The 25,350-nt window shown below is 51.3% G+C and overlaps 1 protein-coding gene across 9 annotated transcripts in view; it reads left to right on the forward strand.

The window, feature by feature from the left end:
* CHST1 (carbohydrate sulfotransferase 1) overlaps positions 1-25,350 on the forward strand; it is a 176,507-nt gene that overhangs the window by 138,663 nt on the left and 12,494 nt on the right. For 4 of the 9 annotated variants that reach the window (XM_073541716.1, XM_073541717.1, XM_073541720.1 and 1 more), the window contains one exon: positions 9,838-10,778. The exons of 3 other annotated variants lie outside the window; for them this stretch is intronic. The gene's annotated coding sequence lies outside the window, so the exon portion shown is untranslated. Of the gene's footprint in view, positions 1-1,985; positions 3,686-9,837; positions 10,779-25,350 lie in introns of all 9 variants that reach the window. 2 more of the 9 variants (XM_073541722.1, XM_073541723.1) reach the window with 2 other exon arrangements.

Raw genomic sequence — 25,350 nt, forward strand, 5'->3', positions numbered from 1 at the left:
TCAATTATCTATCTACCTATCTATCTATTATCTATTTATCTATCATCTATCTATATCTATTATCTATCAATTATCTATCTATTATCTATCTATCTATCCCAGCCTAGTTTTCGTATGTGACCCTTTCTGGGTACCCTTACTGTGGCCCCCGCAGGCACATAACTATTCTACAAATCACATTTATTCCAGGTTTTTTGCTCTTTGACACATTTATCCACTAAACAGGTGACAGGAGAGTAATAATGACAAACCACAATATCTGGTAGAGTTGTCCTTCATCCTGCAACTAACCTGATAGATTGATAGCACCTATGCTATAGCGGCGCCTGTGTTATAGCAGCACCTGTGTTATAACAACACCTATGCTATAGCGGCGCCTGTGTTATAGTAGCTCCTATGTTATAGCGGCCCCTCTGTTATACCAGCCCCTCTGTTATAGCGGCCGCTGTGTTATAGCAGATCCTATGTTATAGCGGCGTCTGGGGTATAGCGGCCCCTATGGTATAGCGGCCCCTGTGTTATAGCAGCACCTGTGTTATAACAACACCTATGCTATAGTGGCGCCTGTGTTATAGAAGCTCCTATGTTATAACGGCGCCTGTGTTATAGCGGCCCCTCTGTTATACCAGCCCCTCTGTTATAGAGGCCGCTGTTATAGCAGATCCTATGTTATAGCGGCGTCTGTGTTATAGCGACTCCTATGGTATAGCGGCCCCTCTGTTATACCAGCCCCTCTGTTATAGAGGCCACTGTGTTATAGCAGATCCTATGTTATAGCGGCGTCTGTGTTATAGCGGCCCCTGTGTTATAGCGGCCCCTGTGTTATAGCGGCCCCTGTGTTATAGCAGCGCCTGTGTTATAACAACACCTATGCTATAGCAGTGCCTGTGTTATAGCAGCTCCTATGTTACAGACGCGCCTATGTTATATCAACTTCTATGTTATAGCGGCGCCTGTGTTACCGCGGTGCTTGGATTTATGTATATGTGTTCTTTTGGTTTATGTGTGTGTGTATATAGATTTATATTTAGGATATGTTTACAGAAAGGCCTGAATTTCAGCTCATTCTGGGTGAATATATTTGCACATGTCACAGAGCCGAGACGATCAGATGCAGTAGAGAGGAGTTTGTGAATTGGGAAAAGTAGGCCTTTTACATAGGACTGCAGGTAGATCTATCACAACATACTCCGACACGTCTCTTTAGACATAACGCTGTGGACTTTTACACCCGATACAGCTCTGCTACATCTGGTTCATGTCCAGCAAGGATTTCAGAGCTGTGGATTATCCACAAGACTTCTTGACATAACAGATGGGCTCGCGGGCACAGGCCACCTGCTTTTGGTGCAGTATGTTAAATGAGAGGTGGGCCGGACCCCTGATCTGGTCTGTAATTATGTATCCTGCAGAAACTGCAATCACAAATGATCTGTTTTATGTCCTGGGTGCACCTACTGCAGTGGCGATGACAGTGCTGAAAAGTTTGACTTTGCAGTAGGTTTAAAGGGGATGTGTCCCCATTCCTGACTTGCCTATGTTAGTAAATACTTATGTTCCCCACAAAATAACAATCCTGTGAATCTTTTCTTATCGCTCCGTGTTGTGCTGTTCCTCCGTTATTCCTCCTAGAAATAAATGTATAAATGAACTGTTGGCTGCCATTTTCCTTTTGAAAGGGGCGTGTCCTCCCACAGTCTGAAACAATCCGATGTGATTGGACAGTATCAGAGTGTACAGGGACACGCCCCCAAAACCCACAGATTTCAAGGAGGCATAACTAAGGAACGGCACATCGCAGAATTATAAAAAAAAAGCTTTTCCAGAATTTCTGTTTCAGACAAATACGATTATTCTCTAAAATAGAAGAGTGACAGGTTCACTTTAAATAGGACTTTATTGCGTAGCCTAGATGTAGCAGAGCTGACTTTGCCAGGCAGTTAACCCTCTTAAACTTTGGTAATTGTAATTCATTCTACCTACAGTTCTTTATACAATGGGCGTTATCTGTCATCAAGAGCTGTGCTACATGAATAACACAGCTCTGCTGCATTCTGCCGAGATAAGCTATTCTGCATCCTCCAAGATCAGCTCTGCTGCATACTCCTAAGATCAGCTCTGCTGCATCCTCCAAGATCGACTCTGCTGCATCCTCCGAAATCATTTCTGCTGCATCCACCGCGATCGGCTTTGCTGAATCCACCGCGATCAGCTCTGCTGCATCCACCGCGATCGGCTCTGTTGCATCCACCGCGATCGGCTCTGCTGCATCCATCGAAATCGGCTCTGCTGCATACATCGAAATCGGCTCTGCTGCATCCACCAAAATCGGCTCTGCTACATCCACCGAAATCGGCTCTGCTGCATACTCCCGAGATTAGCTCTGATGCATACTCCAGAGATCAGCTCTGCTACATCCTGAAAGACCAGATGTGTGGGATCCCCCAAGATCCGCTCTGATGCCTCCTCCAATATCAGCTCTACCTCATCCCCCCAAGATCAGCTATGCTACATCATGTAAGATCAGCTCTGTTGCATCCGCCAAGTTCAGCTCTGCCACATCTGCCAAGATCATCTCTGCTACATTCTGTAAGATCAGATTTGCTGCATCCCCCAAGATCAACTCTACTGCATTTGCCAATATCAGCTCTGCTACATCATGTAAGATCAGCTGTGTAGCATCCCCCAAGATCAGCTCTGCTAAATCCTGTAAGATCAGCTCTGCTGCATCCTCCAATATCAGCTCTGCTGCATCCTCCAAGATCAGCTCTGCTACATCCTGTAATATCAGCTCTGCTTCATATCCCCAAGATCAGCTCTGCTACATCATAAAAGATCAGCTCTGCTACATCTTCTAAGATCAGCTCTGCTGCATCATGTAAGATCAGCTCTGCTGCGTCCTCCAATATCAGCTCTGCTGCATCATGTAAGATCAGCTCTGCTACATCCTGTAATATCAGCTCTGCTTCATACCCCCAAGATCTGCTCTGCTACATCATTTAAGATCAGCTCTGCTACATCATGTAAGATCATCTCTGCTACATCCCGTAAGATCAGCTCTGCTGCATCCGCCAAGATCAGCTCTGCTACATCATGTAAGATCATCTTTGCTACATCCCGTAAGATCAGCTCTGCTGCATCCGCCAAGATCAGCTCTGCTACACCATGTAAGATCAGCTCTGCTACATCCTGTAAGATCAGCTGTGCTACATCATGTAAGATCAGCTCTGCTACATCCCGTAAGATCAGCTCTGCTGCATCCGCCAAGATCAGCTCTGCTACATCATGTAAGATCATCTTTGCTACATCCCGTAAGATCAGCTCTGCTGCATCCGCCAAGATCAGCTCTGCTACACCATGTAAGATCAGCTCTGCTACATCCTGTAAGATCAGCTCTGCTACATCATGTAAGATCAGCTCTGCTACATCCCGTAAGATCAGCTCTGCTGCATCCGCCAAGATCAGCTTTGCTACATCCTGTAAGATCAGCTCTGCTGCATCTACAGAAAAAGTTTAGCAACACTGAGGAAAGAATAAAATCCATTGGGGTCACACAAATGGCAATAACAGGACACTGGTTAATACCCGAGATCACCCGTCGGCGATGATCAGGAGGTCTGTGGAAAGAATGTGGTAATCGGAGAGATGAACGAGTTTAGGAGCGAGAAGGAGATTTTCTAAGCAGGTAATAGAGATATAATTTTGGATGGTGGAAGGGGATCAGTGGCGTCTGCGGCTTAACGTTAATTGCAGTAAGAATGAGGGGAACGCAGCTGGGGAAGGTCACACGCAGACCTCGGGCAACTAGTACACTGGAACGAAAATAGGTCTTTGTGCACACAGCGATAGTACTGCTCCTCCATAAGGTGGAACATAAAGAAAGGCGATGTTTTCCTTTTGTTCTTGCTCCTCTCCGTTCCTAATATATGGCATCCTCTTCCCTGGATATAAATCTAGTCTCTATGTCTAAGTGGGTGTGGTCCTCAAGAAAACAACCACAGAAAAAAGATGAAGTCCACACCCACTTGGCTGAAAAGGTGGGATTTGTATAAAGGGAAGAGAGGGCCATATGTCAGGAACAGAGAGGCATAGGAAGAAGAGAAAAACCTCACCGGATTCAGGAGAACAGCGGCATTTACGCCAGGAACAAACGTTACTTGCACTGCTCAAAAAAATAAAGGGAACACTTAAACAACAGAATATAACTCCAAGTAAATCAAACTTCTGTGAAATCAAACTGTCCACTTAGGAAGCAACACTGATTGATAATCAGTTTCACATGCTGTTGTGCAAATGGTATAGACAACAGATGGAAATTATTGGCAATTATCAAGACACCCTCAATAAAGGAGTGGTTCTGCAGGTGGGGACCACAGACCACATCTCAGTACCAATGCTTTCTGGCTGATGTTTTGGTCACTTTTGAATGTTGGTTGTGCTTTCACACTCGTGGTAGCATGAGACGGACTCTACAACCCACACTAGTATCTCAGGTAGTGTAGCTCATCCAGGATGGCACATCAATGCGAGCTGTGGCAAGAAGGTTTGCTGCTTCTGTCAGCGTAGTGTCCAGAGGCTGGAGGCGTTAACAGGAGACAGGCCAGTACACCAGGAGATGTGGAGGGGGCCATAGGAGGGCAACAACCCATCAGCAGGATCGCTACCTCAGCCTTTGTGCAAGGAGGAACAGGAGGAGCACTGCCAGAGCCCTGCAAAACGACCTCCAGCAGGCCACAAATGTGCATGTGTCTGCACAAACTGTTAGGCTGGTTTCACATTAGCGCTTTTTAAGCGCACGCACGGCCGGGGTAGCTCCGCCCCCGAGCCGGCTCTCTGCCCGGCGTGCCCGCCCCTTGCTTGTAGCGCCGCCTCCTAGCGGACAGCGGCGCCTGCGATCGGCGCACCCTATCTTTAGCATAGGGTGCGCAGATCGTGCGCAGGCCGTGCGCTAGTTGCGCTTTGACCTGCGCTGCGCACTTTTGACGGTGCGCCGTGCGCGCCAAAATCCAAAGTTTGATTTTGGCGCGCACCGTCAAAAGTGCGCAGCGCAGGTCAAAGCGCAACTAGCGCACGCCCTGCCCACGATCTGCGCACCCTATGCTAAAGATAGGGTGCGCCGATCGCAGGCGCCGCTGTGCGCTAGGAGGCGGCGCTACAAGGGGCGGGCACGCCGGGCAGAGAGCCGGCTCGGGGGCGGAGCTACCCCCGGCCGTGCGTGCGCTTAAAAAGCGCTAATGTGAAACCAGCCTTAGAAACCGACTCCATGAGGATGGTCTGAGTGCCCGACGTCCACAGATGGGGTTGTGCTCACAGCCCAACACCATGCAGGACGCTTGGCATTTGCCACAGAACACCAGAATTGGCAAATTCGCCACTGGCACCCTGTGCTCTTCACAGATGAAAGCAGGTTCACGCTGAGCACATGTGACAGATGTGACAGAGTCTGGAGACGCTATGGAGAGCGATCTGCTGCCTGCAACATCCTTCAGTATGACCGGTTTGGCAGTGGGTCAGTAATGGTGTGGGGTGGCATTTCTTTGGAGGGCCGCACAGCCCTCCATGTACTCGCCAGCGCTAGCCTGACTGCCATTAGGTACCGAGATGAGATCCTCAGACCCCTTGTGAGACCATTTGCTGGTGTGGTTGGCCTGGGTTCCTCCTAATGCAGGACAATGCCAGACCTCATGTGGCTGGAGTGTGTCAGCAGTTCCTGCAAGATGAAGGCATGGAAGCTATGGACTGGCCTGCCCGTTCCCCAGACCTGAATCCGATTGAGCACATCTGGGACATCATGTCTCACTCCATCCACCAACGTCACGTTGCACCACAGACTGTCCAGGAGTTGGCGGATGCTTTAGTCCAGGTCTGGGAGGAGATCCCTCAGGAGACCATACGCCGTCTCATCAGGAGCATGCCCAGCCGCCTCATCAGGAGCATGCCCAGTCATTATAGGGAGGTCATACAAGCACGTGGAGGCCACACACAATACTGAGCATCAATTTGACTTGTTTTAAGGACATTACATTCCACTTTAATTTTTGTGTGACTCCAGATCCAGGCCTCCATTGGTTAATAAATTTGATTTCCATTGATGATTTTTGTGTGATTTTGTTGTCAGCACATTCCACTTTGTACAGAACAAAGTATTCAATGAGAATATTTCATTCATTTCAGATGTAGGATGTGTTATTTGAGTGTTCCCTTTATTTTTTTGAGCAGTGTATTTATGTCGAGTGACAGATCATCGTTAATAGGCTTGTCCAGGACTTACATATTGTTGAGGTGTCTTATCGTATCGGCACTTGACTCTCCTACCTACCAGCTGTTAGCAGGTCTGACATCATTCACAAAGCCGATACAGCACAGTGCCATACACCGTGTAGTGGCTGTTCTCGGTACTGCAGTCAGACCACATTCACTTTTATTGGAGTTTAGCTGCAGTAGTGAGAACAGCCACCATACAGTGTACGGAGCAGTGCTGTTTCAGATCTATACCAGTTACGTCTGCTCTTCACCTTCCAACCACTGATAGTTCATAATGTTGAGTGTTGGTCGTCCACCGATGTGATATTCATGACCTTTCTAAAGGACAGGGAATTAAATCCTGGACAACCCCTTTAAAGGGAACCTGTCATGTAAAGAAAACGCTATTAACTGGTAGATAGTATACAACAGGTCCTGTGGGGTGCTCCCGGTATACAACAGGTCTTGTGCGATGCTCCCTGCATATGAGGCACCTTGTGGTGTGTTCCCGGTATACAGTGGGTCTTGTGGGGTGTTCCCAGTATACGGCTTGGTTCATGCGGTTTTGGCTAGTGGACTTGGGCCCCCACCGATTTCCCCCCCCTGTGTCTCCACAGGCGTGTCTTGTGAGGTGTTCCCGGTAAACAACAAGTCGTGGTGTGTTCTCAGTATATGGCAGGTCTTGTGGGGTGCTGCCAGTATACGTCGGGTCGTGTGGGGTTTTCCCGGTATACGGCAGATCCTCTGGGGCATTCCCAGTATACGGCGGGTTGTGTAGGGTGTTCCTGATATGGCGCATCTTGTGGGATGTTGACAGTAAACAACAAATCTCGTGGGGTGTTATCGGTATACGGCGGGTCGTGCGTGGTGTTGCTGCTATAAGTCTTGTGAAGTGCTCCGAGTACACGGCAGGTCTTGTGAGCTGTTCCCAGTATACGGCAGTTCTTGTTGGGTGTTCCCGGTACACGGCGGGTCTTGTGGGGTGTTCCCGGTATAATGCAGGTCCTGTGGGGTGTTCCCGATATATACGGCAGTTGGGGTGTTCCCGATATATACGGCAGTTCTTGGGGGTTCCCAGTATATGGTGGGTCTTGTGGGAGCGTTTCCGGTATATGGCGGGTCTTGTGGGGGCGTTCCCGGTATAAGGCGGGTCTTGTAGGGAGTTCCTGGTATACGGTGGGTCTTGTGGGGTGTTCCCGGTATACGGCATGTCTTGCTGGGTGTTCCTGGTATATGGCAGGTCTGTGGGGTGTCTCCGGTATACGGCGGGTCTTGTGGGGTGTTCCTGCTATACGGCGGGTCTTGTGAAGCGTTCCCAATATACGGCAGGTCTTGAGGGGTTTTCCCGGTATACGGCGGGTCTTGTAGGGCGTTCCCGGTATACGGCAGATCTTGTGGGGTGCTCCCGGTATACGGTAGGTCTTGTGGGACGTTTTCAGTATATGGCAGGTCTTGTGGAGCGCTCCCAGTATACGGCAGATCTTGTGGGGCGCTCCCGGTATACGGCAGATCTTGTTGGGTGCTCCAGGTATACGGCAGGTCTCGTGGGATGTTCCCGGTATACGGCAGGTCTTGTGGGGCGCTCCCGGTATACGGCAGATCTTGTTGGGTGCTCCAGGTATACGGCAGGTCTCGTGTGATGTTCCCGGTATACGGCAGGTCTTGTGGAGTGTTCCCGGTATACGGCAGGTCTTGTGGAGTGTTCCCGGTATACGGCAGGTCTTGTGGAGTGTTCCTTGTATACGGCAGGTCTTGTGGGGTGTTCTCGGTATACGGCAGGTCTTGTGGGGTGTTCCCGGTATACGGCAGGTCTTGTGGGGTGCTCCCGGTATACGGCAGGTCTTGTGGGGTGTTCCCAGTATATGGCAGGTCTTGTGGGGTGTTCTCGGTATATGGCAGGTCTTGTGGGATGTTCCCGGTATACGGCAGGTCTTGTGGAGTGTTCCCGGTATACGGCAGGTCTTGTGGAGTGTTCCCGGTATACGGCAGGTCTTGTGGAGTGTTCCTTGTATACGGCAGGTCTTGTGGGGTGTTCTCGGTATACGGCAGGTCTTGTGGGGTGTTCCCGGTATACGGCAGGTCTTGTGGGGTGCTCCCGGTATACGGCAGGTCTTGTGGGGTGTTCCCAGTATACGGCAGGTCTTGTGGGGTGTTCTCGGTATATGGCAGGTCTTGTGGGATGTTCCCGGTATACGGCAGGTCTTGTGGAGTGTTCCCGGTATACGGCAGGTCTTGTGGGGTGTTCTCGGTATATGGCAGGTCTTGTGGGATGTTCCCTGTATACGGCAGGTCTTGTGGGGTGTTCTCGGTATATGGCAGGTCTTGTGGGGTGTTCTCAGTATATGGCAGGTCTTGTGGGGTGTTCTCAGTATATGGCAGGTCTTGTGGGGTGTTCTCAGTATATGGCAGGTCTTGTGGGGTGTTCTCAGTATATGGCAGGTCTTGTGGGGTGTTCTCGGTATATGGCAGGTCTTGTGGGGTGTTCTCAGTATATGGCAGGTCTTGTGGGGTGTTCTCAGTATATGGCAGGTCTTGTGGGGTGTTCTCGGTATATGGCAGGTCTTGTGGGGTGTTCTCAGTATATGGCAGGTCTTGTGGGGTGCTCCCGATATACGGCCGGTCTTGTGGGGTGTTCTCGGTATATGGCAGGTCTTGTTCTGTTGCTTGGCCTTTTTCTGTGTCTTTTTGGTGAAGGTCTTGGACGGAGACGGTACGATTTCCTTGTGTCTGTGGCTCCTCCTCATCATCGTCCTGCATTATTAATTAGGAGTAATGAGTAAAGTGTTGTGTTTTGTCCTTTTTTCTGCTACAGGATAAAGTAACGATGTAATTAGCGTCTAACGATCTAATGGTTGGCAGCTTCTGTCTCTGCCTGCGGTGATGTAACCAGTTTTCCATGTGAAACCCTGTAACAATCAGTGACACAAGGACGGGGCCCTTTTATATATCACATCGCTGGCGGAGCAAAATAGTCACCCCGACAACCATGAAGTAATGAAATAATAGTGTTGGGGTGGTTGTCATGAACACTACAAATGTCTGGGAAAAGAAAACTCTGTATGGTTCGCTGAACGGATGGAAAAATACCGACACGGTACCCCAAAATCAGGAGCCTCTGTGGGTGCATGGTATAATGAACAGCCAGGGAAACCTCCGATCCTGCAATGTACTTTAGTTTTTGGTTTCTGACCATTTTTGAGATCTTTGTTTGTATCGATGAATAGAAGGAGTCATTATTAAGATTTAGAGGCTGAAAACTCGAGATCATGTCCGGCCGCCTGACCTGCTACAATGAGCCCGGCTGATTCCTGTATGGAGCGTTAGGACAGGAACAGTTTTCTAGTCACTGACAGAAAGCACAGATATTACAAAGTCATAGTCTATCAATATTAGAAAAAAGTAGAACTGTATTAAATTGGAAACTAACTTTAAAGAATTAGAAGTGATTAGTTTTTATTGTTATTTTTTATTATTATTATTATTATTATTATTATTATTATTATTCCCGCTTCTCCTCCGATTAGTCTGTTTATTGCTTTTCTTGAAGTCTGGCACACAATGCCAGAGATATTCTAATCTTATGTTTCTTAAAAGGGGATGTAGCGCAAAGGGAAATTATACAGCCTAAAGACACGCCCCAGAGGATCCTGCAAGACACTCCCATGAGGATCTGCAAGACACGCCTCCTTTTAAACTATAAAGATCAGCTCTGAATAAAATGGCCCACATCTCTGGAGCCGTATGTTGGATATGAAAACAACAAGAAGGGGAATAATCAGCGGAGCACTAAGAAGAAAATAAGATTAAAAAAACAGGACACCTTTCACCTGACAACTGATTCTCTTTACACAAGTCTGATAGATTACTATTGGTTAGAATTAACGGAGCAATGAAGGGCCAGGGCGGCACAATCCGGCACACAAGATATAGAGAAACTGGGGTTGGGGGAAATAGGCAGAAGGGCCGGAAGTCATAGTTTGGAGAAGTGGTGGAAATGGAGATGTGGCCTGGTGAAGGGCATACAAGAGCCGGACGGGGCATTGAGGAGATGTGCTGCTCTAGGATAGGTTTCTTATAAATCAGCAGTTTGATGGTCACTTAGCAATTATTTATTTAGAGAAGGGAAAAATTATTCTTGTGCATTTCCCCCTATAAAACTTGCGGTGAAGGTCAGTCGATCTGCTGGTTGGAAGCAAAGACCGATCATCATAATTTCCACTAGATTATGTAGTATGAAGAGCACATGGATCAGTAAGAGGGTGAGCGCTGCAGGAGTGCACAGACACACGCACCTTATACACAGGGACCCCCGGTGACCGCGCTCCTGCCCCGGACAACACAGTGAAAGTGCACGGAACTGATAAGTGACAGATTATTCCTACAGGAGACTCGCGGTTTACAGAGGATTATACAAGATTATTGTAGATTTACTAGAATGTATTAGAGTCTGCAGTGTAAATCTCACAGATCCAGAGACCTCCTGTACTCTAAATATTCAGGAACATGTCCACTTGTGCAATACCTGAATATATACGGTAAATATATCAAATTATTTTTAAATCTGTTGTTTTGCTCATTTTATACTGATCCTGAGTTACCTCTTGTATTATAATCCACAGCTGCACTCACTATTCTGCTGGTGCAGTCACTGTGTACATACATTACATTACTGATCCTGAGTTACCTCCTGTATTATACCCCAGAGCTGCACTCACTATTCTGCTGGTGCAGTCACTGTGTACATACATTACATTACTGATCCTGAGTTACCTCCTGTATTATACTCCAGAGCTGCACTCACTATTCTGCTGGTGCAGTCACTGTGTACATACATTACATTACTGATCCTGAGTTACCTCCTGTATTATACTCCAGAGCTGCACTCACTATTCTGCTGGTGCAGTCACTGTGTACATACATTACATTACTGATCCTGAGTTACCTCCTGTATTATACTCCAGAGCTGCACTCACTATTCTGCTGGTGCAGTCACTGTGTACATACATTACTGATCCTGAGTTACCTCCTGTATTATACTCCACAGCTGCACTCACTATTCTGCTGGTGCAGTCACTGTGTACATACATTACATTACTGATCCTGAGTTACCTCCTGTATTATACTCCAGAGCTGCACTCACTATTCTGCTGGTGCAGTCACTGTGTACATACTGTACATTACATTACTGATCCTGAGTTACATCCTGTATTATACTCCAGAGCTGCACTCACTATTCTGCTGGTGCAGTCACTGTGTTCATACATTACATTACTGATCCTGAGTTACATCCTGTATTATACTCCAGAGCTGCACTCACTATTCTGCTGGTGCAGTCACTGTGTACATACATTACATTACTGGTCCTGAGTTACCTCCTGTATTATATCCCAGAGCTGCACTCACTATTCTGCTGGTGCAGTCACTGTGTACATACATTACTGATCCTGAGTTACACCCTTTATTATACTCCAGAGCTGCACTCACTATTCTGCTGGTGCAGTCACTGTGTACATGCATTACATTACTGATCCTGAGTTACCTCCTGTATTATACTCCAGAGCTGCACTCACTGTTCTGGTAACTTGTCATCAGAGATACTGCAGTCTGCTCAGCGGAGCTCCTGTAGTGCAGACCTCATCAGGTGACTGTTCTGCTCTATAAACCGGTCATCAGTTCATTGCATAGATTGAACTAACAAAGACATCTGGGAGATTTCAGCTCTGATTCCTGGAAGATTCTGTATGCAGCTCTGGAGTATAATAATGACTGTATCTGCAGAGTCATCAGCTTTATATATGAAGAGGTCAATATGGCCAGTTCTCAGCCACATAGTCATCCTGAGCGTGGGACCCCCTTTATGAGCGGAGGCACAGAACTCATATTCAGGGAATCTAGGATCTTCCATGTGCTCCATGGTCAGCCATTCATCTGCATGTGAAGCAAAGTCCAATCTCTCCACAGCTCCTCTATTCCATTCTGTATGTATAGCGCCACTCCTGTTGATAGGTTGTGTCTGGTATTGCAGCTTGGCTTCTCTGCATTGAGTGTAATCGTTCATTGTTTTTCTAATACTGGACACTTCACATTGGTTTAAAAGCATTAAATAAAAGAAGTGATGCAATCCCCGGACTGCGCGGCTCCGCTCCAGCACTTCGGACCGCACGGCTCCGCTCCAGCACTTCGGACCGCACGGCTCCGCTCCAGCACTTCGGACCGCACGGCTCCGCTCCAGCACTTCGGACCGCACGGCTCCGCTCCAGCACTTCGGACCGCACGGCTCCGCTCCAGCACTTCGGACCGCACGGCTCCGCTCCAGCACTTCGGACCGCACGGCTCCGCTCCAGCACTTCGGACCGCACGGCTCCGCTCCAGCACTTCGGACCGCACGACTTTGCTCCAGCACTTCGGACCGCACGGCTTCGCTCCAGCACTTCGGACCGCACGGCTTCGCTCCAGCACTTCGGACCGTACGGCTCCGCTCCAGCACTTCGGACCGCACGGCTCCGCTCCAGCACTTCGGACCGCACGGCTCCGCTCCAGCACTTCGGACCGCACGACTTTGCTCCAGCACTTCGGACCGCACGGCTGCGCTCCAGCACTTCGGACTGCACGGCTGCGCTCCAGCACTTCGGACTGCACGGCTTCGCTCCAGCACTTCGGACCGTACGGCTCCGCTCCAGCACTTCGGACCGCACGGCTCCGCTCCAGCACTTCGGACCACACGGCTCCGCTCCAGCACTTCGGACCGCACGACTTTGCTCCAGCACTTCGGACCGCACGGCTGCGCTCCAGCACTTCGGACTGCACGGCTGCGCTCCAGCACTTCGGACCGCACGGCTGCGCTCCAGCACTTCGGACCGCACGGCTTCGCTCCAGCACTTCGGACCGCACGGCTCCGCTCCAGCACTTCCCCCGTGACTGTCCATTCAGCTCTGTGGAAAGCAGCAGAGCGCTGACGCTGATCGGCCACACTTCTGCGCTGATCGGTGACTTTCTGATGCTTTATGTTTCCAGCACAATGTTTTTACTTCTTGTTACTTTGTATCTAATGATTGTTTGGATACAGAATTATGTAAATACCCAGAGGGCGGCTGCAGGTGGATCGGGTGCAGATGTCGATCTAATGGAGCTGGGGTGAATCTTATGGACTTAATGAATCGCAAAACTGGAAATGAGCAAATATGACTTTGATAAATAAACTGTAGAAGCCAGAAGATGCTGATGGATAGAGATGAGCACATTTTTCAAAATTCGGTTCAGATTATGATCGGCAGTGAATATCGATTTTGCAATATTCCCTGCACACAGCCGAACATCATTGGAGTTAATGGGAGCAGAAATTACCGAATATGTTCAGAACCGATCATTAAACATACATTCCGCACTAATATGGAAAAATCAGAGTCAGTGACCGATTCTGAACATATTTGCTTAACTCTACTGATGGACTAGTTGTCATATAAGCAACGGGGTTAACTGCGCAGAGTGGGTTATTAGGTGCCAGCAGCCCGAGATTTGGGTACTACTGTGTTAGGGTGGTCTGGTGAGTTAGCGAACGGCCTCATTAACAACAGCAATACCCATGAAAGCAGAGGGTCTCCCAAAAACAGGAGACTGGCCCTCCATAAACATTGCTGCCAGTGCCCTCATTCACAGTGCCCCGCATACATAGTGCCCCGCATTCACAGTGCCCCGTATACACAGTGCCCCGCATTCACACTGCCCCGCATTCACAGTGCCCCATATACACAGTGCCCCATATACACAGTGCCCCGTATACACAGTGCCCCGCATTCACACTGCCCCGCATTCACAGTGCCCCGCATTCACAGTGCCTCACATACACACTGCCCCGCATTCACAGTGCCCCATATACTCAGTGCCCCGCATACACAGTGCCCCGCATACACACTGCCCTGCATTCACAGTGCCTGCATTCACAGTGCCCCATATACTCAGTGCCCCATATACTCAGTGCCCCGCATTCACACTGCCCCGCATTCACAGTGCCCCATATACACAGTGCCCCATATACACAGTGCCCCGCATTCACACTGCCCCGCATTCACAGTGCCTGCATTCACAGTGCCTCACATACACACTGCCCCGCATTCACAGTGCCCCATATACTCAGTGCCCCGCATACACAGTGCCCCGCATACACACTGCCCTGCATTCACAGTGCCTGCATTCACAGTGCCCCATATACTCAGTGCCCCATATACTCAGTGCCCCGCATTCACACTGCCCTGCATTCACAGCGCCCCGCATTCGCAGTGCCCCATATACACAGTGCCCTGCATACACACTGCCCCGCTTTCACAGTGCCCCGCATTCACAGTGCCCCACATTCACAGTGCCCCGCATACACAGTGCTCTGCGTGCACAGTACCCCATATACACAGTGCCCCATATACACAGCGCCCCACATACACAGTGCCCCATATACACAGTGCCCCGCATACACAGTGCTCTGCATACACAGAGCCCCGCATACAAAGTGCCCCATATACACAGTGCCCCGCATACACAGTGCCTCATATACACAGTGCCCCGCATACACAGTGCCGCATATACACAGTGCTCTGCATACACAGTGCTCTGCATACACAGTGCCCCATATACGCAGTGCCCCGCATACACAGTGCCTCATATACACAGCGCCCCGCATACACAGTGCCCCGCATACACAGTGCTCTGCATACACAGTGCCTCATATACACAGCGCCCCGCATACACAGTGCCCCGCATACACAGTGCCTCATATACACAGTGCCTCATATACACAGCGCCCCGCATACAAAGTGCCCCATATACACAGTGCCCCGCATACACAGTGCCTCATATACACAGCGCCCCGCATACACAGTGCCCCGCATACACAGTGCTCTGCATACACAGTGCCCCGCATACACAGTGCCCCATATACGCAGTGCCCCGCATACACAGTGCCTCATATACACAGTGCTCTGCATACACAGTGCCCAATATGCACAGTGCCCCGCATACACACTGCCCCGCATACACAGTCCCCCATATACACACTGCCCTGCATGCACAGTGCCCCATATACATAGTGCTCTGCATACACAGTGCCCCGCATTCATAGTGCTCTGCATACACAGTGCCCCATATACACAGTGCCCCGCATACACAGTGCCCCGCATTCACAATGCTCTGCATACACAGTGCCCCGCATACACAGTGCCCCATATACACAGTGCCCCACATACACACTGCCCCGCATACACACTGCCCCATATACACAGTGCCCCACATACACAGTGCCCCGCATACACAGTGCCCCATATACACAGTGGCCCGCATACACATTGGCCCATATACACAGTGCCCCACATACACAGTGCCCCATATACACAGTGGCCTGCATACACAGTGCCCCATATACACAGTGCCCCGCATACACAGTGCTCTGCATACACAGTGCCCCATATACACAGTGCCCCATATACATAGTGCTCTGCATTCACAGTGCCCCATATACACACTGCCCCATATATACAGTGCCCAGCATATACAGTGCCCCATATACACCGTGCCCCATATACACACTGCCACATATACACACTGCCCTGCATACACAGTGCCCCGCATACACAGTGCCCCATATACACACTGCCCCGCATACACAGTGCCCCATATACACACTGTCCCGCATACACAGTGCCCCGCATACACACTGCCCTGCATACACAGTGCCCCATATACACAGTGCCCCATATACAGAGTGCGCCATATACACACTGCCCTGCATACACAGTGCCCCATATATACACTGCCCCGCATACATAGTGCCCCGTATACATAGTGCTCTGCATACACAGTGCCCCGCATTCACAGTACCCCATATACACAGTGCTCTGCATTCACAGTGCCCCATATACACAGTGCCCCGCATACACAGTGCCCCATATACACAGTGCCCCATATACACAGTGCCCTGCATACACAGTGCCCCGCATACACAGTGCCCCATATACACACTACCACATATACACACTGCCCCGCATACACACTGCCCCATATATACAGTGCCCCGCATACACAGTGTCCCATATACACAGTGCCCCGCATACACACTGCCCCATATACACAGTGCCCCGCATACACACTGCCCCGCATACACACTGCCCCATATACACAGTGCCACATATACACACTGCCCCGTATACACACTGCCCCGTATACACAGTGCCCCACATACACAGTGCCCCGCATACACAGTGCCCCGCATACACAGTGCTCCATATACACAGTGCCCCATGTACACAGTGCCCCGCATACACAGTGCTCTGCATACAGTGCCCCGCATACACAGTGCCCCATATACACAGTGCCCCGCATACACACTGCCCCGCATACACAGTGCCCCATATACACAGTGCCACATATACACACTGCCCCGTATACACAGTGCCCCGCATACACAGTGCCCCGCATACACAGTGCCCCGCATACACAGTGCTCCATATACACAGTGCCCCATGTACACAGTGCCCCGCATACAGTGCCCCGCATACACAGTGCCCCATATACACACTGCCCCGCATACATAGTGCCCCATATACATAGTGCTCTGCATACACAGTGCCCCATATACACAGTGCCCCATATACACAGTGCCCCATATACACACTGCCCCATATACACAGTGCCCCATATACACACTACCCCATATACACACTGCCCCATATACACAGTGCCCCGCATACACACTGCCCCGCATACAGAGTGCCCCGCATACACACTGCCCCATATACACACTGCCCCATATACACACTGCCCCATATACACACTGCCCCATATACACACTGCCCCATATACACAGTGCCCCATATACACAGTGCCCCGCATACACACTGCCCCATATACACAGTGCTCTGCATACACACTGCCCCATATACACAGTGCCCCATATACACAGTACCCCGCATACACAGCGCCCCATATACACAGTGCCCCGCATACACACTTCCCCATATACACAGTGCCCCGCATACACACTGCCCCATATACACAGTGCCCCGCATACACAGTGCCCCGCATACACAGTGCCCCATATACACAGTGCCCCGCATACACAGTGCCCCATATACACAGTGCCCCGCATACACTGCCCCGCATACACAGTGCCCCATATACACACTGCCCCATATACACACTGCCCCATATACACAGTGCTCTGCATACACAGTGCTCTGCATACACAGTGCCCCATATACACACTGCCCCGCATACACACTGCCCCATATACACAGTGCCCCATATACACAGTGCCCCATATACACACTACCCCATATACACAGTGCCCCGCATACACACTGCCCCGCATACAGAGTGCCCCGCATACACAGTGCTCTGCATACACAGTGCTCTGCATACACAGTGCCCCATATACACAGTGCCCCATATACACAGTGCCCCGCATACACAGTGCCCCATATACACAGTGCCCCGCATACACACTGCCCCATATACACAGTGCCCCATATACACAGTGCCCTGCATGCACACTGCCCCATATACACAGTGCCCCATATACACAGTACCCTGCATACACAGTGCCCCATATACACAGTGCCCAATATACACAGTGCCCCATATACACACTGCCCCATATACACAGTGCCCCATATACACAGTGCCCCATATACACAGTGCCCCGCATACACACTTCCCCATATACACAGTGCCCCGCATACACAGTGCCCCATATACACAGTGCCCAATATACACAGTGCCCCGCATACACACTTCCCCATTTACACAGTGCCCCATATACACAGTGCCCCGCATACACAGTGCCCCGCATACACAGTGCCCCATATACACACTGCCCCATATACACAGTGCCCCATATACGCACTGCCCCATATACACAGTGCCCCATATACACAGTGCCCCATATACACACTGCCCCATATACACACTGCCCCATATACACAGTGCCCCGCATACACACTGCCCCGCATACACACTGCCCCGCATACACAGTCCCCCATATACACACTGCCCCGCATACACAGTGCCCCATATACACAGTGCCCCGCATACACAGTGCCCCATATACACACTGCCCCGCATACACAGTGCCCCATATACACAGTGCCCCATATACACAGTGCCCCGCATACACAGTCCCCCATATACACACTGCCCCGCATACACAGTGCCCCATATACACAGTGCCCCGCATACACAGTGCCCCGCATACACAGTGCCCCATATACACACTGCCCCGCATACACAGTGCCCCATATACACAGTGCCCCGCATACACACTGCCCCATATATACAGTGCCCCGCATACACAGTGCCCCATATACACAGTGCCCCATATACACAGTGCCCCACATACACAGTGCCCCATATACACAGTGCTCTGCATTCACAGTGCCCCATATACACAGTGCCCCACATACACACTGCCCCATATACACACTGCCCTGCATACACAGTGCCCCTCATACACAGTGCCCCATATACACAGTGCCCCACATACACAGTGCCCCATATACACAGAGCCCCATATACACACTGCCCTGCATACACAGTGCTCCGCATACACAGTGCTCCGCATACACAGTGCCCCATATACACAGTCCCCATATACACAGTGCCCCATATACACAGTGCCCCTCATACACAGTGCCCCATATACACAGTCCCCATATCCACACTGCCCCATATACACTGCCCTGCATACACAGTGCTCCGCATACACAGTGCCCTGTATACACAGTGCCCCTCATACACAGTGCCCCATATACACAGTGCCCCGCATACACAGTGCCCTGCATACACAGTGGCCCGCATACACAGTGCCCCATATACACAGTGCCCCATATACACACTGCCCCTCATACACAGTGCCCCATATACACAGTGCCCCATATACACAGTGCCCTGCATACACAGTGCCCCTCATACACAGTGCCCCATATACACAGTGCCCCACATACACAGTGCCCCATATACACAGTGCCCCATATACACACTGCCCTGCATACACAGTGCTCCGCATACACAGTGCCCCATATACACAGTCCCCATATACACAGTGCCCCATATACACAGTGCCCCTCATACACAGTGCCCCATATACACAGTCCCCATATCCACACTGCCCCATATACACACTGCCCCTCATACACAGTGCCCCATATACACAGTCCCCATATCCACACTGCCCCATATACACAGTGCCCTGCATACACAGTGCTCCGCATACACAGTGCCCTGTATACACAGTGCCCCTCATACACAGTGCCCCATATACACAGTGCCCCGCATACACAGTGCCCTGCATACACAGTGGCCCGCATACACAGTGCCCCATATACACAGTGCCCCATATACACACTGCCCCTCATACACAGTGCCCCATATACACAGTGCCCCATATACACAGTGCCCTGCATACACAGTGCCCCTCATACACAGTGCCCCTCATACACAGTGCCCCACATACACAGTGCCCCATATACACAGTGCCCCATATACACACTGCCCTGCATACACAGTGCTCCGCATACACAGTGCCCCATATACACAGTCCCCATATACACAGTGCCCCATATACACAGTGCCCCTCATACACAGTGCCCCATATACACAGTCCCCATATCCACACTGCCCCATATACACAGTGCCCTGCATACACAGTGCTCCGCATACACAGTGCCCTGTATACACAGTGCCCCTCATACACAGTGCCCCATATACACAGTGCCCCGCATACACAGTGCCCTGCATACACAGTGGCCCGCATACACAGTGCCCCATATACACAGTGCCCCATATACACACTGCCCCTCATACACAGTGCCCCATATACACAGTGCCCCATATACACACTGCCCTGCATACACAGTGCCCCATATACACAGTGCCCCATATACACAGTGCCCCATATACACAGTGCCCCATATACACACTGCCCTGCATACACAGTGCTCCGCATACACAGTGCCCCATATACACAGTCCCCATATACACAGTGCCCCATATACACAGTGCCCCTCATACACAGTGCCCCATATACACAGTCCCCATATCCACACTGCCCCATATACACAGTGCCCTGCATACACAGTGCTCCGCATACACAGTGCCCTGTATACACAGTGCCCCTCATACACAGTGCCCCATATACACAGTGGCCCGCATACACAGTGCCCCATATACACAGTGCCCCATATACACACTGCCCCTCATACACAGTGCCCCATATACACACTGCCCCATATACACAGTGCCCCATATACACACTGCCCCATATTCACACTGCCCCATATACACACTGCCCCATATACACAGTGCCCCATATACACAGTGCCCCATATTCACAGTGCCCCATATACACTGTGCTGTTTGGTTTTTCATTCCTTTGTTAATTTAAGCAAAGCCGTCCATCAGGCCGAAGTGTCTCTATTCCAACACCATGACGGTGACCCTATTACAACTGGCAGCAGGTGCCCTATAAACAGTGCTAGAACGAATGCTGCCACCAGGATTCTCCCATACATAGCAGCAATAAACTATACCGTCAGCTGAGTGCCCCCATAATCAGTACATGGCTGCAGTACAGTCTCCATATAGCAACGTCACATCTGACATTTCCCCACCATGTAATGTATCTGGACGAGCGGCGCTATGTGACTGGTGTGTTCGGCCGTTATCTCGCCGTAGCGCTGATGGCTCCGCGGCTTCCTTTCAAGTGTGGAATATTGATTACCTGCAGTCATCACTAGGGGGAGCCCTCTGCATACAGCCATGATCCCCGACCATTACAGAAGGGCAGCCCCTAAAAATGTGTCCAGTCTGGGGGTCCTAAACAGCACCCCTGCCTCTGTGAAAGGGCGGAGAAATGCAATCTGTAATTCTTGTCCAATGTTATAATTTTACTCAGAAAGGGTTACTTCTTTGTAAAGAATCCGTGAGAAATCTGAAAATATTCTATGTTCTGTATTGTAAAAATGTCTGGCCTTGTTTTTGTCTGTTTTGGGGCCCCGTGATGACGGGTCCCTGGATGGGAACCAATAGAGAGGAGTACAGAGATTTATACCTTCCATTAGTCCAATGGGAATAGTGTAAGTCCGTATGCTGTGAGCTCCACCTAGTGGTCATTTCAGAAAGTCAGAACTTTGTGGAAGCGCAATCTGTGTATATGACCCCCGGCCACCAGAGCACATGACCCCTCCGGCCACCACAGCACATGACCCCCCCCGGCCACCAGAGCACATGACCCCCCCCGGCCACCAGAGCACATGACCCCCCCCGGCCACCAGAGCACATGACCCCACCGGCCACCAGAGCACATCACCCCCCCGGCCACCAGAGCACATCACCCCCCCCGGCCACCAGAGCACATCACCCCCCCCGGCCACCAGAGCACATGACCCCCCCGGCCACCAGAGCACATGACCCCCCGGCCACCAGAGCACATGACCCCCGGCCACCAGAGCACATGACCCCCCGGCCACCAGAGTACATGACCCCCCGGCCACCAGAGCACATGACCCCCGGCCACCAGAGCACATGACCCCCGGCCATCAGAGCACATGACCCCCGGCCACCAGAGCACATGACCCCCGGCCACCAGAGCACATGACCCCCGGCCACCAGAGCACATGACCCCCGGCCATCAGAGCACATGATCCCCCGGCCACCAGAGTACATGACCCCCCCCGGCCACCAGAGCACATGACCCCACCGGCCACCAGAGCACATCACCCCCCCGGCCACCAGAGCACATGACCCCCCCCGGCCACCAGAGCACATGACCCCCCCGGCCACCAGAGCACATGACCCCCCGGCCACCAGAGCACATGACCCCCTGGCAACCAGAGCACATGACCCCCCGGCCACCAGAGTACATGACCCCCCGGCCACCAGAGCACATGACCCCCGGCCACCAGAGCACATGACCCCCGGCCATCAGAGCACATGATCCCCCGGCCACCAGAGTACATGACCCCCCCGGCCACCAGAGTACATGACCCCCCGGCCACCAGAGCACATGACCCCCGGCCACCAGAGCACATGACCCCCGGCCATCAGAGCACATGATCCCCCGGCCATCAGAGCACATGATCCCCCGGCCACCAGAGTACATGACCCGCGGCCACCAGAGCACATGACCCGCGGCCACCAGAGCACATGACCCCCGGCCACCAGAGCACATGATCCCCCCGGCCACCAGAGTACATGACCCCCCCGGCCACCAGAGTACATGACCCCCCGGCCACCAGAGCACATGACCCCCGGCCACCAGAGCACATGACCCCCGGCCATCAGAGCACATGATCCCCCGGCCATCAGAGCACATGATCCCCCGGCCACCAGAGTACATGACCCCCCGGCCACCAGAGCACATGACCCCCGGCCACCAGAGCACATGACCCCCGGCCATCAGAGCACATGATCCCCTGGCAACCAGAGCACATGACCCCCCGGCCACCAGAGTACATGACCCCCCGGCCACCAGAGCACATGACCCCCGGCCACCAGAGCACATGACCCCCGGCCATCAGAGCACATGACCCCCTGGCAACCAGAGCACATGACCCCCCCGGCCACCAGAGTACATGACCCCCCGGCCACCAGAGCACATGACCCCCGGCCACCAGAGCACATGACCCCCGGCCATCAGAGCACATGATCCCCCGGCCATCAGAGCACATGATCCCCCGGCCACCAGAGTACATGACCCGCGGCCACCAGAGCACATGACCCGCGGCCACCAGAGCACATGACCCCCGGCCACCAGAGCACATGATCCCCCCGGCCACCAGAGTACATGATCCCCCGGCCACCAGAGTACATGATCCCCGGCCACCAGAGCACATGACCCCCCGGCCACCAGAGCACATGACCCCCGGCCACCAGAGCACATGATCCCCCGGCCACCAGAGCACATGACCCCCCGGCCACCAGAGTACATGACCCCCGGCCACCAGAGTACATGACCCCCGGCCACCAGAGTACATGACCCCCGGCCACCAGAGCACATGACCCGCGGCCACCAGAGGACGTGACCCCCCGGCCACCAGAGCACGTGACCCCCCGGCCTCCAGAGGACATGCAGGTTATACCATGTTAGGGCTATTTGCCTTGAAGAGACTCCTTCTGCTGGTGCTTTACGCTGTGGAGAAGCCCCAGGGGGCATCTAGGAGTCACCAGACTTCATGATGGACATTTGTTCTCATCTGCCCATAATGCTGCCCAGGATTTTGTCACCGTCGCTCTCCAGGCCCCTTTAATTCAGTGCGAATGACTAAAATGATGATATAATTACGCTCCATAATTACCTTAAAATGATTCAGTGGCAGATGAACATTGTGAGACAGATTCCAGGAAGTGACGGAAAGATGAAATCTGCCAAACCGGAGTCATTTTTACTTAATTTAGTTACACATTTGTCATTAGATAAAAAAAAAAGAGATAAAGGAAAAATGTGTCATCCCCGTGTGCCTGCGGGAAACAGCGGAGCTCCCGGTGCTGACCGCACTCAATCCACAGTCCGAAAAGTAACAGAAAAGTAACAAAGATCTTGTAGATCTGCACTGATCCCAAATGGATCATCACATCTAAAGAGAATGCATGCGCCGAAGGTAACGGCAGCCGCCATGAATACAAGGAGTGAGAGGCGAGAGCATTCACAGGCTTCACCCGTCAGACCTTCTCTTGTTGGATTTTACCATACGCCATATGGCGCCTTCTGGATTGGTTCATATTTTATGTAATGTGCATTATGGCAGTATTATAGTTCGTGATGTGTGACTGTATGATGGTGTGGTCTATGATGTGTGGCTGTATGACGGTGTGGTCTATGATCTATGACGGTGTGGTCTATGATGTGTGACTGTATGACGGTGTTGTCTATGATGTGTGACGGTGTGGTCTATGATGTGTGACGGTATGACGGTGTGGTCTATGATGTGTGACAGTATGACGGTCTGGTCTATGATGTGTGACGGTATGACGGTGTGGTCTATGATGTGTGACGGTGTGGTCTATGATGTGTGACTGTATGACGGTGTTGTCTATGATGTGTGACGGTGTGGTCTATGATGTGTGACGGTATGACGGTGTGGTCTATGATGTGTGACAGTATGACGGTGTGGTCTATGATGTGCGACGGTATGACGGTGTGGTCTATGATGTGTGACGGTGTGGTCTATGATGTGTGACGGTGTGGTCTATGATGTGTGACTGTATAACGGTGTGGTCTATGATGTGTAACGGTGTGGTCTATGATGTGTGACGGTGTGGTCTATGATGTGTGACGGTATGACGGTGTGGTCTATGATGTGTGACGGTATGACGGTGTGGTCTATGATGTGCGACGGTATGACGGTGTGGTCTATGATGTGTGACGGTGTGGTCTATGATGTGTGACTGTATAACGGTGTGGTCTATGATGTGTAACGGTGTGGTCTATGATGTGTGACTGTATGACGGTGTGGTCTATGATGTGTGACTGTATGATGGTGTGGTCTATGATGTGTGACGGTATGACGGTGTGGTCTATGATGTGTGACGGTGTGACGGTGTGGTCTATGATGTGTGACTGTATGACGGTGTTGTCGATGATGTCTGATGGTATTACGGTGTGGTCTATGATGTGTGACTGTATGACGGTGTTGTCTATGATGTGTGATGGTGTGGTCTATGATGTGTGACTGTATGACGGTGTGGTCTATGATGTGTGACTGAATGACGGTGTGGTCTATGATGTGTGACTGTATGACGGTGTGGTCTATGATGTGTGACTGTATGACGGTGTGGTCTATGATGTGTGACTGTATGACGGTGTGGTCTATGATGTGTGACTGAATGACGGTGTGGTCTATGATGTGTGACTGTATGATGGTGTGGTCTATGATGTGTGACTGTATGACGGTGTTGTCTATGATGTGTGACGGTATGATGGTGTGGTCTATGATGTGTGACTGTATGACGGTATGGTCTATGATGTGTGACGGTATGACGGTGTGGTCTATGATGTGTGACGGTATGACGGTGTGGTCTATGATGTGTGACTATGACGGTGTGGTCTATGATGTGTGACTGACAGTGTGG

The sequence above is a fragment of the Dendrobates tinctorius genome, unplaced genomic scaffold (genome assembly GCF_039654945.1).
Source record: "Dendrobates tinctorius isolate UK_male_01 unplaced genomic scaffold, ASM3965494v1 ptg000124l, whole genome shotgun sequence".
Classification (NCBI taxonomy): Eukaryota; Metazoa; Chordata; class Amphibia; order Anura; family Dendrobatidae; genus Dendrobates; species Dendrobates tinctorius.